The 15,405-nt window shown below is 46.1% G+C and overlaps 1 pseudogene; it reads left to right on the top strand.

Annotated features, from left to right (window-relative positions):
- Nucleotides 1–4,195: 4,195 nt before the first annotated feature.
- LOC107967508 (probable ATP-dependent RNA helicase DDX23) lies at nt 4,196–6,635 on the top strand (annotated as a pseudogene).
- The last annotated feature ends 8,770 nt before the right edge of the window (nt 6,636–15,405 follow it).

Raw genomic sequence — 15,405 nt, 5'->3', positions numbered from 1 at the left:
GACCAGCCTGGCCCCCTGAGCTCTCCTGGCCTCAAGCTCCTGGGACACTCATTGTCCCTATGGTGTCTATAAGTCAAAGAAAAATATCTTACTTCTCAACCAGTGTAGAAGCCATGGGAGGGCAGGACCCATACCCGGCACATACACCCACCCAGCTCCCAGCCAAACTTATACAATTCAGAAAGTTCTTGGTTCCTAAAAAAGCCAAGCCATAGCCTCATACGTGTACATGACACTTAATAGTATCTGGCATTTGTGGAGTGTCTTGAACTTGTTAAAGTCCTTTCATTTATCTACCCTGACAGACCAATGGGCAAACATGCCACACACAGACACACACCCTCTGTGACTCACAGACAAAATACTTTCATACAACCTGTAGCCCCAAATGAAAATGACAAAAGCATTAAGCATGAAGTAGGTTTAAAACTGATGCAGTCAGAAAGTAGAAGCCATCTCAACCTAACCACTGGCTCTGGTTTCTGCCAAGAAGCATGAAAATTGGAGCAGGGATCTAGAGTCAGGCATAATGGGTACTCCTGTGCTCTGTTCAGAGAATCCAAGAAGGAGTGTCCAGAAGGGTTTCCCCTAGAACTTCATTCCCTCCAAGAGATGCAACATTGACCAGTATCCATTTAGTCATCTCTCCAAACATTTATTCAATCACTCAGCAATGATTCGTGGAGCACTTGCTTGTGTCAGCAGCAGGCTTCCCAATAGAAGACAATGACACACAAAATACAGTTCATGGTCTGGGGGAGCCTACAGTTTTGTTGAAGGAAGTATCAGGCATGTAAATAACACCTTAGAGCACATTGGAGTCAGCGTTATTGACAGTAGATCAAAGTACTAAGGTGTGAGAGGAAGAAAGGATATTGAAGGCATCATAGAGGAGGTAGTTTTGAGTAGGGTACTGAGGGAGGGGTCGGAGTGGGCCCAGTGGGTGGACAATTCAAAAAAGACACCACTGGTAGAGACAGGGAAATCTAATGTGGTGGGGGAAGTATTGGTAAGGTATCCCACATGTTCAGTATAGGCGTCATAATGGAGGAGGAGAGATGATGGGGAAGGAGCTGAAGGTGTAGGTTGAAACTGATTGCATTGGTCTCTCTGTGCTATGCTGCAGATTTGGGACTTTGCTCTGTGGGCAGCTACACATCAGGACCACTGGGCAGCTTTTAAAAATCCAGATCCTGAAGCCCTACTTCTGCTCTCCTGAATCAGAATCAGGGAGCATGGCCCGGGCACCTGGATTTTTTTAAAGCTCCAGTTTGCTTTAATTCTGATGGACTAATTCCCAGAATGTAAGCAATTTTACTAAAGGAGAAAATGTCCCCATTTTTATAAAAGGCTAGGGGAAGGGTAAGAGAGAGTCACTTGTCTTCACACAGGACATAGAGTTGGATCTAATCCAAGGGCTGAGCCAAGCACTCAGCTCTAGATACAGGTACAAATGCTGCTGATTGGGAAGCGCCACTTGCCAATCGGCAGGGACTCCAAGGGGCAGGGAGCTTTGGAGCACATCATTAAGAACATGAAAAGGCAGGGGGAGGTGGGAGGGAGAGCATTAGGAGATATACCTAATGTTAAATAACGAGTTAATGGGTGCAGCACACCAACATGGCACATGTATATATATGTAACTAACCTGCACGTTGTGCACATGTATCCTAAAACTTAAAGTATAATAAAAATAAAAAATAAATAATAAATAAAAAGAAATTCTACATATATACATTAAAAAAAAAAAAGAACATGAAAAGGCAAACCGCAGACTGGGACAAAATTTATATTTGCAACACATATGCCTGAAGGGTCTCAGAAAGATTACAATGAGCCAGGGAAGCCAGACACAAAGGAATACATTCTACATGACGGCATTCCTATGAAGCCCTAAACACAGCAAAACTAACCTACAGTGACATAAAGCAAGCCTCAGCCTGGTGCTGGGGATTGGCAGGGGATTGACTGCAAAGGGGCATGAAGAGCATTTTGGAAGATATTCTATATTTTGGTTGCAGTTGTGGTCACGCAGGGATTTACATTTGTCAAAACTCATGGAACTGTACTCTGAAAATGGGTGCATTGTTACTGTATACAAATTATGTCTCAATGAAGTTTTTTAAAAGGGGACAAGAAAAAGAGACAGGAAGGACAGGATACTCATGTTCAAGACAGCATGAGCTCTGAGCTGTTCTTTGGAATAGCTGTTCCTGGGAATAGGATTTGTATGTCCTGCATTTGTGTGTCCCGATATACACTAGACTGTAAGTTCCTTAAGGGGGCATCCATGTTATAGTCATCTCTGTGGCCACCGCCCCCATGGTACATGGGCCAGACTGGTGCTAGATGAAATCTGAATAAATGTATGAGTGAAACCAGAGTAGGCAAACTCACCCAGGAACAATATGCAACATGAAAAGAACAGAGCAAAAAAGAAAGAACCCAGGGAAACACCTATTTTTTAATATTTTTCAATATTTTTCATTTTATTTTTAACTATAGAATATTTCAATCATACTGAAAACAATAGAGCAAACACCTGTGTGTTCACCACCAAGATTAAGTAGATTTATATGTCTTTTCATGTTTTAAATGAAATGTTATAAAACCCCCAGTGTGAAAGGCCAAAGAGTAGAGATTTTAGAAGAAATCAGAGAATGTCTCCATGGCCTTGAGAGCATAGAGCAGGATTCTTAAACAGGACACAAAAACACCACAAGAAAGAAAAATATGATGAATTAGAAGAAGTAAATTTTGAATAAGTAATTCTGCTTGTCAAGTAGCTTAATTAAGAGAGTGCAAATATCACCCCCAGAGTGGGAGAAGATATTCATAATTTACGCATCTGACAAAGGACTCATATCCAGAACATAAAAAGAACCGCTATAAATTAGTAAGAAAAAGACAGACAACCCCACCGATAGAAAAATGTTCAAAAGACGGGACCAAAGAGGTATCCAAATGGCCAATACACATGTGAAAATGAGCTCTACGTCATTAGCCACTATGGGACATGCAAATTAAAACCACAAAGATACATAACAGTCCCCATCCAGAAAAGCTAAAATTCAAAAGAAAGAAAATAGCTAGTGTCAGTAAGAACTGCCCTGCCTTCCTGGAGCTACTTTGGGAACTGTCTGGAGTATCTACTACAGCTGAACATATGCATACCCTATGAACGGCAACGCCACTGCTGGGTACACACAAAGACACGGAGTGCATACGTGATTCCCCAAGGGCCATGTACGAGAATGCTCAGAGCAGCTTTGTTCCTAATAGCGTAAAGCAATCTCCTCGTACTGGGCGTGGACCTCAGCAATGATACTCTCCAGGTCCAGGTGCCAATTGTTGTCCAGGGAGAGGATGACAGACATGTCATTTGATTCCGACAGTAGTTGGTTATACTCCTGCAGACACAAAGACAATTCTGCTTACATCTAATGGACAGGCCCCTACCACAAACCCCCAAAGTTAGCTTTTTAGTGATGCCACTAAAAAACACGATGACCAAGATGCAGGCCGAAATCTCAGCCAGCAGGCTAAAGAATGAAAAGGCGTCTGTCTTCTAATCCTACTGCAGGATGCATGCATCTCTTTGTCCAGGTACCTTGGATGGGGGAGGAGACTCTAAGAATGTTATCCATAGGCACTGGCAATCATAGATGTGGGGGACACAGAAAAGGGGGAAGAAAAAAGAAAGGGAGTTAGAATATTTGATAGATAAACAGTTTCAAAGGTCTCAGAATCTGAGTAGATGGTGTGGTAATAAATGTGAAGGAAAAAAAGCAATGAATGAAAAAAAAATAGGGCTTAAGAGAATCAATCATATCTTAAACATATATTAGGAAGGAAGGGGGCCTTACAGCCTCAGAGAGGGGCTGCAGGAAGTTGATCTCATCCATCAGGCTCTCCACTTTCACCTCCAGGTCCACTTTGGCCACCTGGGGAGGGAGAACACCAGAACAGCAATTGGCATATTTTCATTTGCTTAAAGCCTGTACTGGTCCATAATTACAGCAGACCAGTGATGGGCATATTCTCATTTGCTTAAAGCCTATACTTGTCCATAATGGTTATGAAGGGAAGTGGAAACCACTTTTACCCTGGTCATTAAACTTAGGTTAAGAGTGGCTTGAGGATGGCGACAGCTCCACGACGTTGAGGCCGCATTGGGCAGTTCAGACTCCAGGTGATGACAGGAGAGTTGGCTGACAAAAAGGACCATGATGCATCACCTTCCAAGGAGGAAAGGAAGCGATCATGGACTCCTGACAGAGAGCAAGATAGAGACCAGGACTGGAAGTCTTCCCCATCTAAAGATAGGAAGCAGCATTATTCAAGGAACAGACATCGAGGAGGCAGCCATTCTTGCTTTCGTTCTCGTTCCAAATCTGCAGAAAAAGAACGACGGCACGAAGAACAAGAATGAGATAAGGACAGGGATCGGAATAAGAAGGACCAATATCAAGACAATGATGGGCACAGATGGGACAAGGACCAGAAACGATCCAGTTTCTCCTGGCCGAGTAAAAGACTTTAAATCTCGGAAGGATGGAGACTCTAAGAAGGATGAAGAGGATGAACATGGTGATAAGAAGCCTAAGGCCCAGCTGTTATCCCTGGAGGAACTTCTGGCCAAGAAAAAGGCTAAGGAAGAAGCTGAGGTTAAGCCCAAGTTCCTCTCCAAAGCAGAACAAGAGGCTGAAGCTCTAAAGCAATGGCAGCAGGAGGTGGAAGAGCAGCAGAGGATGCTTGTAGAGGAGAGGAAGAAAGGAAACAGTTCCAAGACTTGGGCAGGAAGATGTTGGAAGATTCTCAGTAATGGGAACGTAGGGAACACAGGGAGAGGATGGAGCCAGAGACCAGTGGAAATGAGGATGAGAAAGGGCAGCAGAAGATACGGGAAGAGAAGGATAAGAGCAAAGAACTGCATGCCATTAAGGAGCATTACCTGGGTGGCATCAAAAAGCGGCACCAAACAAGACATCTCAATGACCGAAAGCTTGTTTTTGAGGGGGATGCATCTGAGGATACATCCATTGACTACAACCCCCTGTATAAAGAACGGCACCAGGTGCAGTTGTTAGGGCAAGGTTTCATTGCAGGCATTGACCTCAAGAGCAGTCATGTTTCTGTGGAGACCTAATGGAAAAGAGGTGAACCCTGGAAGAAAAGGAGCAGGAGGAGGCAAGACTCCGCAAACTTCATAAGAAGGAAGCCAAGTGCGCTGGGATGATCGTCATTGGTCTCAGAAAAAGTTAGATGAGATGACGGACAGGGACTGGTGGCTCTTCCGTGAGGGCTACAGCATCACCACCAAAGGTGGCAAGATCCCCAATCCCATCCGATCCTGGAAAGAGTCTTCTCTGCCGCCACACATCTTGGAGGTCATTGATAAGTCTGGCTACAAGGAATCAACACCTAACCAGCATCAGGCAATTCCCTTTGGGCTACAGAATCGTGACATCATTGGTGTGGCTGAGACTGGCAGCAGCAAGACAGCAGCCTTCCTCATCCCACTGCTAGTCTAGATCACCACACTTCCCAAAATTGACAGGATCAAAGAGTCAGACCAAGGCCCTTATGCCATCATCCTGGCTCCCACCCATGAGTTGGCTCAACAGATTGAGGAAGAGACCGTCAAGTTTGGGAAGCTGCTAGATATCCAACTGTGGCTGTCATTGGTGGCATCTCCAGAGAAGACTGGGGCTTCAGGCTGCTCATGGGTTGTGAGATTGTGATCGCCACCCCTGGGCATTTGATTGATGTGCTGGAGAATCGCTACCTGGTGCTGAGCTGCTGTACCTACGTGGTTCTGGATGAGGCAGATAGGATGATTGACGTGGGCTTTGAGCCAGATGTCCAGAAGATCCTGGAGCACATGCCTGTCAGCAATCAGAAGCCAGACACGATGAGTCTGAGGACCCTGAGAAGATGCTGGCCAACTTTGAGTCAGGAAAACGTTAAGTACCATCAAAGTCATGTTCATGGCCACCAAGCCCCCAGCAGTGGAGTGTCTGGCCAGGAGCTATCTTCGGCGACCTGCTGTGGTGTACATTGACCCCGCAGGCAAGCCCCATGAGCGTGTGGAACAGGTCTTCCTCATGTCAGAGTCAGAAAAGAGGAAAAAGCTGCTGGCAATCTTGAAGCAAGGCTTTGACCCAGCCATCACTATTTTTGTCAACCAGAAGAAGGGCTGCGACGTGTTGGCCAAATCCCTGGAGAAGATGGGGTACAATGCCTGTACACTGAACGGTGGAAAAGGCCAGGAGCAGCGAGAGTTTGCATTGTCCAACCTCAAGCCTGGGGCCAAGGATGTCTTGGTGACTACAGATGTGGCTGGTCGTGGTATTGACATCCAAGATGTGTCTATGGTTGTCAACTATGATATGGCCAAAAATATTGACGATTACATCCACCGCATTGGCCGCATGGGACAAGCAGGCAAGAGTGGGGTGGCCATCACCTTCCTCACAAAAGAGGACTCTGCAGTTTTCTACGAGCTGAAGCAAGCCATCCTGGAAAGCCCAGTGTCTTCCTGTCCCCCCAAACTAGCCAATCACCCAGATGCCCAGCATTAGCCAGGCACCATCCTCACCAAGAAGCGCCGGGGAGAGACCATCTTTGCCTGACACAGCATTCTTCCTGTTGAATGAGGGCATTTCCAAAGCTGCCTCATGCCTGTTCTTCAGAACCCTCACATCCCTTTTTCCAGGTCCTCACTCTTGGGTTATGGAGGCTTAGGAAAACAATCCGACTCCCTAGCCCAGACCCTCAGGTCGGGAAGCCTGCATGTGGGGCTGCAAAAGGAGAAGACGATGCTGTAGGAGGCAGGGAGAGCAAATTACCACAGCTTTTTGGCCCAGCTCTGCCCTTCTTTGCTTTGGGATTGCACTGGGCCATAAGCTCATGCCAGGCTATGGGGGCAGCCAGTTGGCATTGCTCCCCAGACTGAACAGAAACCTGGCTGCCTGATGGGACCTCCTTTGGCACAGACTTGACTGTGTAAGTGTATAAACTGCAGCAGCATCGTTGCCCTAGATGCCCCAGGAGACCTGGCACCATGAGGATTATGGACAGTGGAATCTTACTGTCATCTGGACAGCCGTTTTCCTGTTTGGATGGTAAAGGAAGTTGAGAACCTTTAGACCTGTGCACAGCCCTGCACCAAGGAGTGCTGTGTGCTCTAGGCATCCCTTCCCCAAGGGATTTTCTAAGTAGATGGGGGGACAGGGTGAACTGACTGTGTCCTTCTTTGTCACTGAATGAAATCTCTGTTTTCTATTCTCTGAGAAGATGTTTGTATGTTCTGAGAATAAATTTATGAATATTTTTAAAAAGTGACTTGAAAATGAGACTCAGGAATTAAAGAGAGTTCTTATGTATGACACTAATGCCTCATCGCAGCAGGAAAGTGGCATTATATTCCAAAGAGCTCAAAGCAATTTGGCAACTGATGAGCCCTTATAGGCTCTGGAAGCCCTCAGACACAGGAGCCAATAAAAAAGACGGCAGAATTTCTGCCTTTGAAAGAGATAGATGAGACACCAGTGATGGGGGACCTGTAAGTGTTCATGTGACCCTGGGGCATGTTCTCCCGGGAAGTCTCTCAGTCTTAGGGAGAGCCTCCATATCTCTCTGTCTCTTCATCACTTTTTGCCCCCATCACCCAGGACCCTCTGGCACTGATCTAATCATGAAGGAAGCAGAGTGTGACATTTGAGAAGTGACCAGGCTGGCAGCATTGAGAAAGTCCTGGAACGTTGGGAAGTCTCATAGGCACGATGGGAATTTGGCTGACCCCTGAGGAGCACTGTTCAACCTGGCTTTGGCAGCTGTAGCCCCAATCCCAGTCCCCATCCAGCCCCCATCCTTGCTCACCTACTTGAGAAGCACCAAGTCCTTCTCAGCTGCTGCACGCTTGCTCCGCTCTTCACAGTACCTGCAAGAGGAACAGCCTGGGTCAGCTGCAGCTGTACCAGAGGGCTGTACTAGGAGAGGTCCCTGGCCAGTCCAGCTCAGGGGTGAGCCAAGCAGAAATCTCTCTGAGTCATAGGGATCCATGAAGCCCTGAGTCCTCCCAGCCCTTCTCAGCACTGGCATAAATGTTCAGGATGTTGGTGATGGAGGTAAAAGCGTGAGAGCTTGTCCTCCTCCAAACCCAGCTACACTGCATGGAATGCAGTCTCCATTCTCCCACCTGCTCCTCATGCTCCCATATGGCTCCCCATCTCCCACACTGAGGCCTGGGCCCCTCCCACAGCCCTGGAGTCTTTCAGTGTTCCTCAGTCAGCACTGAAGTTAATGTCCCTTCCAGTCCCACAGGGTGGGAACTCCCAGAGAGCACCCCTGAGCTTCTCTTTCCGGGGCCCCTCACTCAGTCCAGGCCCTACACCACAGCCACGATGACTGAGGGCCCCACTCTTCTGCCTCTGCCACACTAATGCAGTCAGCTACCCCAGCCACAGGGCCCTATGGGAACAACCGGCCCCATGAGCTCCACATGTACAGCTATAGCCCCAGCACCAAGCACAGGGCCAGCACAGAGTAGACATTTAATACCTTTCATTATTATGTCCTTCGTAGTTCATGTCATTCAGTAATAATAAAACCAGCATTATTAACAAGCTATTGGGTTGATGAGCCTTTCATTAGTATTAACTAATTAATTAATAAGGTGTCACTATTTGCCAGGCACTGTTTGAACAGCATATATTAAATTATTTAGCTGTCAAACAAACTTTTAAGGTAGGTACAGTTATCACCCCCGTGTTACAAATGAAGAAACTGAGGCACAGATTGGTTAAATAAATTACCTATGATTGTGCAGTTAGAAAGAGACATAGTCAAGCTTAAACCCGGGCAGTCTGGTTGCAGAGCTTTTGCTCATACACACAGTGCTGCATGGCAGGTCCACCAATGAGCCCCGTCAAGTGCCTTCCTTATCCATATTGCCCCAGCTCCTTGTTGATGCCCACAGAGGCCAGATGACCTTCACGTTCTGGGCACCTGAGCCTCACCACCGGGTGCACTGCCTCTCACCTCCTCTTGTATGCCTCCGCGAGCGCCTGCATGGTGCCCAGCTCCCCCTCCAGCCGACCCCGCTCCATCAGTAGCTTGTCAAGGTGAGCCTGGAGGCAGCCAATGTAGGATTCAAAGAAGGGCTGCAGGTCATTGGAGGTGGCCATTTGCTCCTACAGGAAGCATCACTTGGTCTCCAGCACCTTGTTCTGCTGCTCCAGCAACCGTACCTGTGATCAACCATGGAGGAGAGAGTTATGCTCTGTCCAGTCCCTGGCTCAGGAGCAGACCTGGTCTCCAAATCCAGGCCTCCCATGCCTGGGATCCCAGGGGGTCTCAGGGCCTCTGACCCTCTCCAACCTCAGACACTCACCTTGTCAATGAAAGGGGAAAATTTGTTGTTGAGGGTCTTGATCTGCTCCTTCTCCTGGGTCTTCACCTCAATCTAGGCGTCAGTCCCCATGTTCAGGGGCTACCAGAGGCTCTGGTTGATGGTCACCTCCTGGATGCCAAAGGGAAAGGCCCCCAAACCTCCAAAGCCCGAGGCTCCTCAAGGCTGTCCTCCAAAGCCACCAGGTCTCCCTCCAATGCTGAAGGAGCTTCCTCCAAAGCCACTTTTCATGCCCCTTCCTTCAGCCCCACACAGACTGCTTCCCAAGGTGCCCCAGCACCCCTGTGCCCTGCCCCCAGCACCCCTGTGCCCTGCCCCCAGCCTGGGCGGCACCTCCAGCAACCCTCAGTGAGATCTTTCTCCCTGCAAAGCTGTACAGACTCCTGCTGTCAAAGGTGCCCCCTGTCACGGCACAGGCCGCAGCAGCACTGCCTCCCCCAGAACACGAGGCTGACGGATCTGATGGCACCACCATGGCTCTAGCCAGACACCAGGATGGCAGAGTGGCCACTCGAGCCCTGGGTGGCCTGGGAGGTCCTGCTGGACTGCTGGCTCATCATTTTCTCTGGATGCAGGAAGATGTCCTGGTTCAGAAAACCTGAGGAAAGGGCACTTTCTGATGCAAGGAGAGAGGTGGCCCTTTTTATAAGTCCCAGTGGATTGGCTCACTAATTTGACAATTTCCTGAGCTTGATTTTCTAGCCAAAACAGGTCAATGCCTCAAATCCCAAATTCGTCTTGGTCCTAACCCTGGAGCCACCAGTTGCTTTGATTTTTCTCTGACATTGGCCTCACTTTTCCTTCACCAGATCCAAGGCAGAAAAACACTTAGGCTCCCTACAATGGATGGGCTGCTTCCTACTGGAACCTAGCCCCAAACATCAGGGCATTTGCTGTAATTAGGTGATTTTCCATGCTCCTCCTGTCTCCGGTGACCTGAGTCATTAACTTCTGCCAGTCAGATCCCAGCTCTTAAAACATAAAATATTCACAGGAGACCTTGTCTCAGTTAATTGTGCAGTGTGGTCCTGAAAGAAAGCCCTTCAGCTCTCCCGGGAACCACATCCACTGCGGTGGGGTCCTCGGGATGCAGGGGCCATCAAGAGTCTCTAAGATAATGTTTTCCCTTTTTGTCCTGAGGAAGTGACTCTCCTTACCTCTGGACGGTGCCTAGCCTGCAAGAACAGGACTCTCTGCCCTGCAGGGGCTTTACCTGCAATCATCTCATGCCTGGGTAGTTCAGAGTAAAGCCTAACTCCCGCCCAGACCATCAAATGAATGCACTGTACGTTCTAGGCTGCTCCTCTCTGCAGCTCGTCGTCCTGGCATTTCCAGCTATCAGCAGAGAGGGTAGCTCCTCTCTGCAGCTGGTCCTCCCTCATCTCTCCATCCTCTGTGTCCTTTCCCCTGCTCTGGCTGTGCCCTGGGCTTTTATGGACCTCAGAGGGGAGGAAGTGTGTGCTGATTGGTCCATGGGCTGCCCCAAGGAGGTACCACAAGTCCCCACTCCAGTTGGCGGGATTGGCCGACCGTTCCCCAGCCTTCAGGCCCTCCCCGACCTGAAGTTGCTTATCAGCTTAAGGAGATTTGGGGCTGAGATGATGGGGTTTTCTAGATATACAATCATGTCATCTGCAAACAGGGACAATTTGATTTCCTCTTTTCCTAATTGAATACCCTTTATTTCCTTCTCCTGCCTGATTGCCCTGGCCAGAACTTCCAACACTATGTTGAATAGTAGTGGTGAGAGAGGGCATCCCTCTTGTGCCAGTTTTCAAAGGGAATGCTTCCAGTTTTTGCCCATTCAGTATGATATTGGCTGTGGGTTTGTCATAAATAGCTCTTATTATTTTGAGATACATCCCATCAAAACCTAATTTATTGAGAGATTTTAGCATGAAGCATTGTTGAATTTTGTCAAAGGCCTTTTCTGCATCTGTTGAGATAATCAAAACCACAATGAGATACCATCTCACACCAGTTAGAATGGCGATCATTAAAAAGTCAGGAAACAACAGGTGCTGGAGAGGATGTGGAGAAATAGGAACACTTTTACACTGTTGGTGGGACTGTAAACTAGTTCAACCATTGTGGAAGTCAGTGTGGCGATTTCTCAGGGATCTAGAACTAGAAATACCATTTGACCCAGCCATCCCATTACTGGGTATATACTCAAAGGATTATAAATCATGCTGCTATAAAGACACATGCACACATATGTTTATTGTGGCACTATTCACAATAGCAAAGACTTGGAACCAACCCAAATGTCCAACAATGATAGACTGGATTAAGAAAATGTGGCACATATACACCATGGAATACTATGCAGCCATAAAAAATGATGAGTTCGTGTCATTTGTAGGGACATGGATGAAACTGGAAACCATCATTCTCAGCAAACTATCGCAAGGACAAAAAACCAAACACCGCATGTTCTCACTCATTGGTGGGAATTGAACAGTGAGAACACTTGGACACAGGAAGAGGAACATCACACACAGGGGCCTGTCGTGGGGGGGTGGGGAGGGGGGAGAGATAGCATTACGAGGTATACCCAATGTAAATGATGAGTTAATGGGTGCAGCACAGCAACATGGCACATGGATACATAAGTAACAAACCTGCATGTTGTGCACATGTGCCCTAAAACTTAAAGTATAATTTTTAAAAAATTGTCATGACTGGGAAAGGGGTGCTACTGACATAAATAAATAAAAACTTGCTTTAAAAAAAAAAGACAAGACTATAGGGACAGAGAACAGATCTGTGGTTGCCAGAGGTTAGGGGTGGGGGTAGTGAACAACTATAAAAAATAGCACGAGGGGGTTTTGGGGGGTGATGAAATTGTTTATACCCTGATTGTGGGAGTGGGTACATAAATCTATACATGTATAACTGTGTTAAAATTCATGGAACTGGTGGCAGGGCGCATTGCCTCATGCCTGTAATCCCAGCACTTTGGGAGGCTGGGAGAGAATCACTCAAGCCCAGGAGTTCAAGACCAGTCTAAGCAACGTAGCAAAATCCCATCTTTACAAAAAATACAAAACTTAGCCAGGCCTGGTGGCGTGCACCTATAGTTCCAGCTACTCAGGAGGCTGAAGCGGGAGGATCACCTGAGCCCAGGAGGTTAAAGTTGCAGTGAGCCATGATTCTGCCACAACACCCTAGCCTGGGCGATTGAGTGAGACCTTGTCTCAAAAGAAAAAGTATATATGTAACTATACACCCAAAAAGTCCATTTTAATGTATTAAAACCTTTTTTTTTTTTTTTGAGACATAGTCTCACTCTGTAGCCCAGGCTGGAGTGCAGTGGCACGATCTGGGCTCACTGCAAGCTCCACCTCCTGGGTTCATGCCATTCTCCTGCCTCAGCCTCCTGAGTAGTTGGGACTACAGGCACCTGCCATCATGCCCGGCTAATTTTTTTGTATTTTTAGTAGAGATGGAGTTTCACCATGTTAGCCAGGATGGTCTCGATCTCCTGACCTCGTGATCCACCAGCCTTGGCCTCCCAAAGTGCTGGGATTACAGGCGTGAGCCACCGCGCCTGGCGACAAATTCTTTTAAATATGGACAAAGGATGGAGAAACATGTTAAACAATATCACACTGTGGGGAGGAAAAAATCACTAACTTAGGATGCTAACTCTACACACAGATGACCAGGTTTCTTCAACAAATAAATTACAAGAAACAAGAAGAAGAATGGGAATCCACACATATCCACCAATTACAATGTATGAACATTGTTTAGACCCTGATGCAAGCCAGCAATTTTAATGAAAACATTCCTGAGACATGAGGGGAAATGTGAAACCTGACTGGATATTTGATCATATTAAATAATTAATGTTTATCTTGTTAAGGGCGATAAGGTTATAATGTGGTTATATTATTCAAAGAGTCCTTATCTTTTACAAAAACTTATAAAATATTTATGAATGAAATAATATGATGTCTGAGATTTGCTCCACCATCTAGAGGCATGGAATGGGTAGAAATGAAATAAGATGAGTTTATTGTTGAGGTGGGTGATGGGTACACAGGTGTTTATTACACTATTCTACTTTGATGTTTGCTTGACATTTTCCATAAGAAAGTTTTTGTTTATTCCAATTTTTTGTGCACACAAAAAAAGAAAGTTTTTGAAGAGCCACCTTGCCTTAGATAATTATGACACCTTTCTTTCCTAATATGAATAAGCAGTTTTTACTGTAAATAGCAGTTTCTTTTTCCAGTACACACAAATAAGGACATCTTTGCATGTAGTTCAAATATATAGTTTGCCTGAATCTAGTAAGAGTAACAAGTAAGTTGGACGGCAGGGTCAGAATCCAAAAATAATTTGACAGTTTGAAGCTTGAGCCAAAACTATTAAGAAAGATTTAACAGAGATTAATGTAAGACCCCACATGTGCATTCAAGCAAAGCAGCTGCACAGTTCCCCATGGGGAGATAAGGTTTCACAATGGCTTACATAAAGTCATGCCAGCTTAAGGTGAGTCAGTGGCAGAAAGCAGCTGCCAAAATTACTTGCAAGGTCAGAGGATGCACAAAGACAAGCTCTGTGCCCACCCTTTTCCTGAACTAGTCAGGCTTCACCTGAAGGGTTTGGTTCTAGGCACCTGGAAGATGTCTATGGGAGAGCACCGAGGATGGCTGGGGGCATCCCCCAGCTGAGAGGAGATGAAAGGGTCCCACCTGGAGAAGGACCCTGATAAAGGGGGAACCTTCCTTAAACATTTGTAGACTCTCATGCGCAAAGGGATTTAGGGTTGTTACCTATAGCCACAGGAAAACTTGGACCAATTAGTGGAATTTACATGGTAAGACTCAGCTTAACCTTCTCTGTGAGAGGAAGAGGATTTCCCCACCACAGCAGGGTGGGCTACCACTGTAGACAATGTTTTAGAGAGGACATAGGTATCTAAATGGAGGCTCCTCTTGATGGCTTCTGAAGTCACTTCTAGTCTTGAGAGTCTTATTCCTCAGAAATCAACTAACAGTGGTAACCCTAGAAATAATGATAGCAATATCTCCCATTTATTGTGTACTTATCTTGTTCTAGGAGCTGTGCCAAGCTCTAGCATGCCTTATGTCATTTAATCAGTCCATCAGTCAGCAAGTGCTTACTGAGTGCACATTTCCTGCTCAGTATTGTGTAACACAGAAACACTATATGACACAGTTGCTTTCCTTATAGAATTTAGAATAAAGTTGCTAATCAAAATTTGCGTACATATAGTACAATATCAGTATGAACATCTTTTGTCTTATAAAGTGTTTTTTACATATATTACTTCATGTGTTCTTCAACACATCCCAGAGAGGAAGATATTCTTTTTATTACCACATTAATGAATAATAATACTTAATGTTTTAAATCATTCTCCTCCTCTGGAAGTGTCCAGTTTCTAATGTGGCTCAGCATGAACCTAGCCTCAATCAAGAGAAGACTAGCTTCTTAGACTTTTTTATTTTTATATCCCTGTCACCACAATAATGAGGGAGTTAACTTAAAATAACAATCCATGTTAAAATAGGAAGAAAATATAATACTCTAATCACCAATGACAAATACTTTCCAGTAGCAGGAGGCAGAAAGGAAAACATGCCAATATTCATAGGTTTTATTATTCATAAAGACTTAGAGGCAAATTTTTTTGGTCTTGGTTTTATGGGGAATATAACAAAATAGACAAAGTCTGAGACTATTTTAAAGTCGGGCTCTGGACCAAATATTTACCTGATCTTAGACAGGAAATTTGTGTGCCCAAATGCAAATCGTCAGAGCTGAAGCAGGGGATGGGGAGAGTTGAGTTTGGAGGAAATGACTACAGTGTCAGCCTCCTGAAATAGAAAAGGCCACCGGATACCTGGGCCAGATTTCAGCACCAAGGACAGAGCACCGCTTCCTGGAAGGCGTCTAAAGACTCAAAGGCCTCTCACTAAAGTAACGCTGTGCCGTTGAAGACCAGAAACACA

This window comes from Pan troglodytes, chromosome 10 (assembly GCF_028858775.2).
Source record: "Pan troglodytes isolate AG18354 chromosome 10, NHGRI_mPanTro3-v2.0_pri, whole genome shotgun sequence".
In the NCBI taxonomy this organism is placed as follows: domain Eukaryota; kingdom Metazoa; phylum Chordata; class Mammalia; order Primates; family Hominidae; genus Pan; species Pan troglodytes.
Note: the sequence above shows the minus strand (reverse complement) of the source record. Positions and strands in the feature narration are given on the sequence as shown.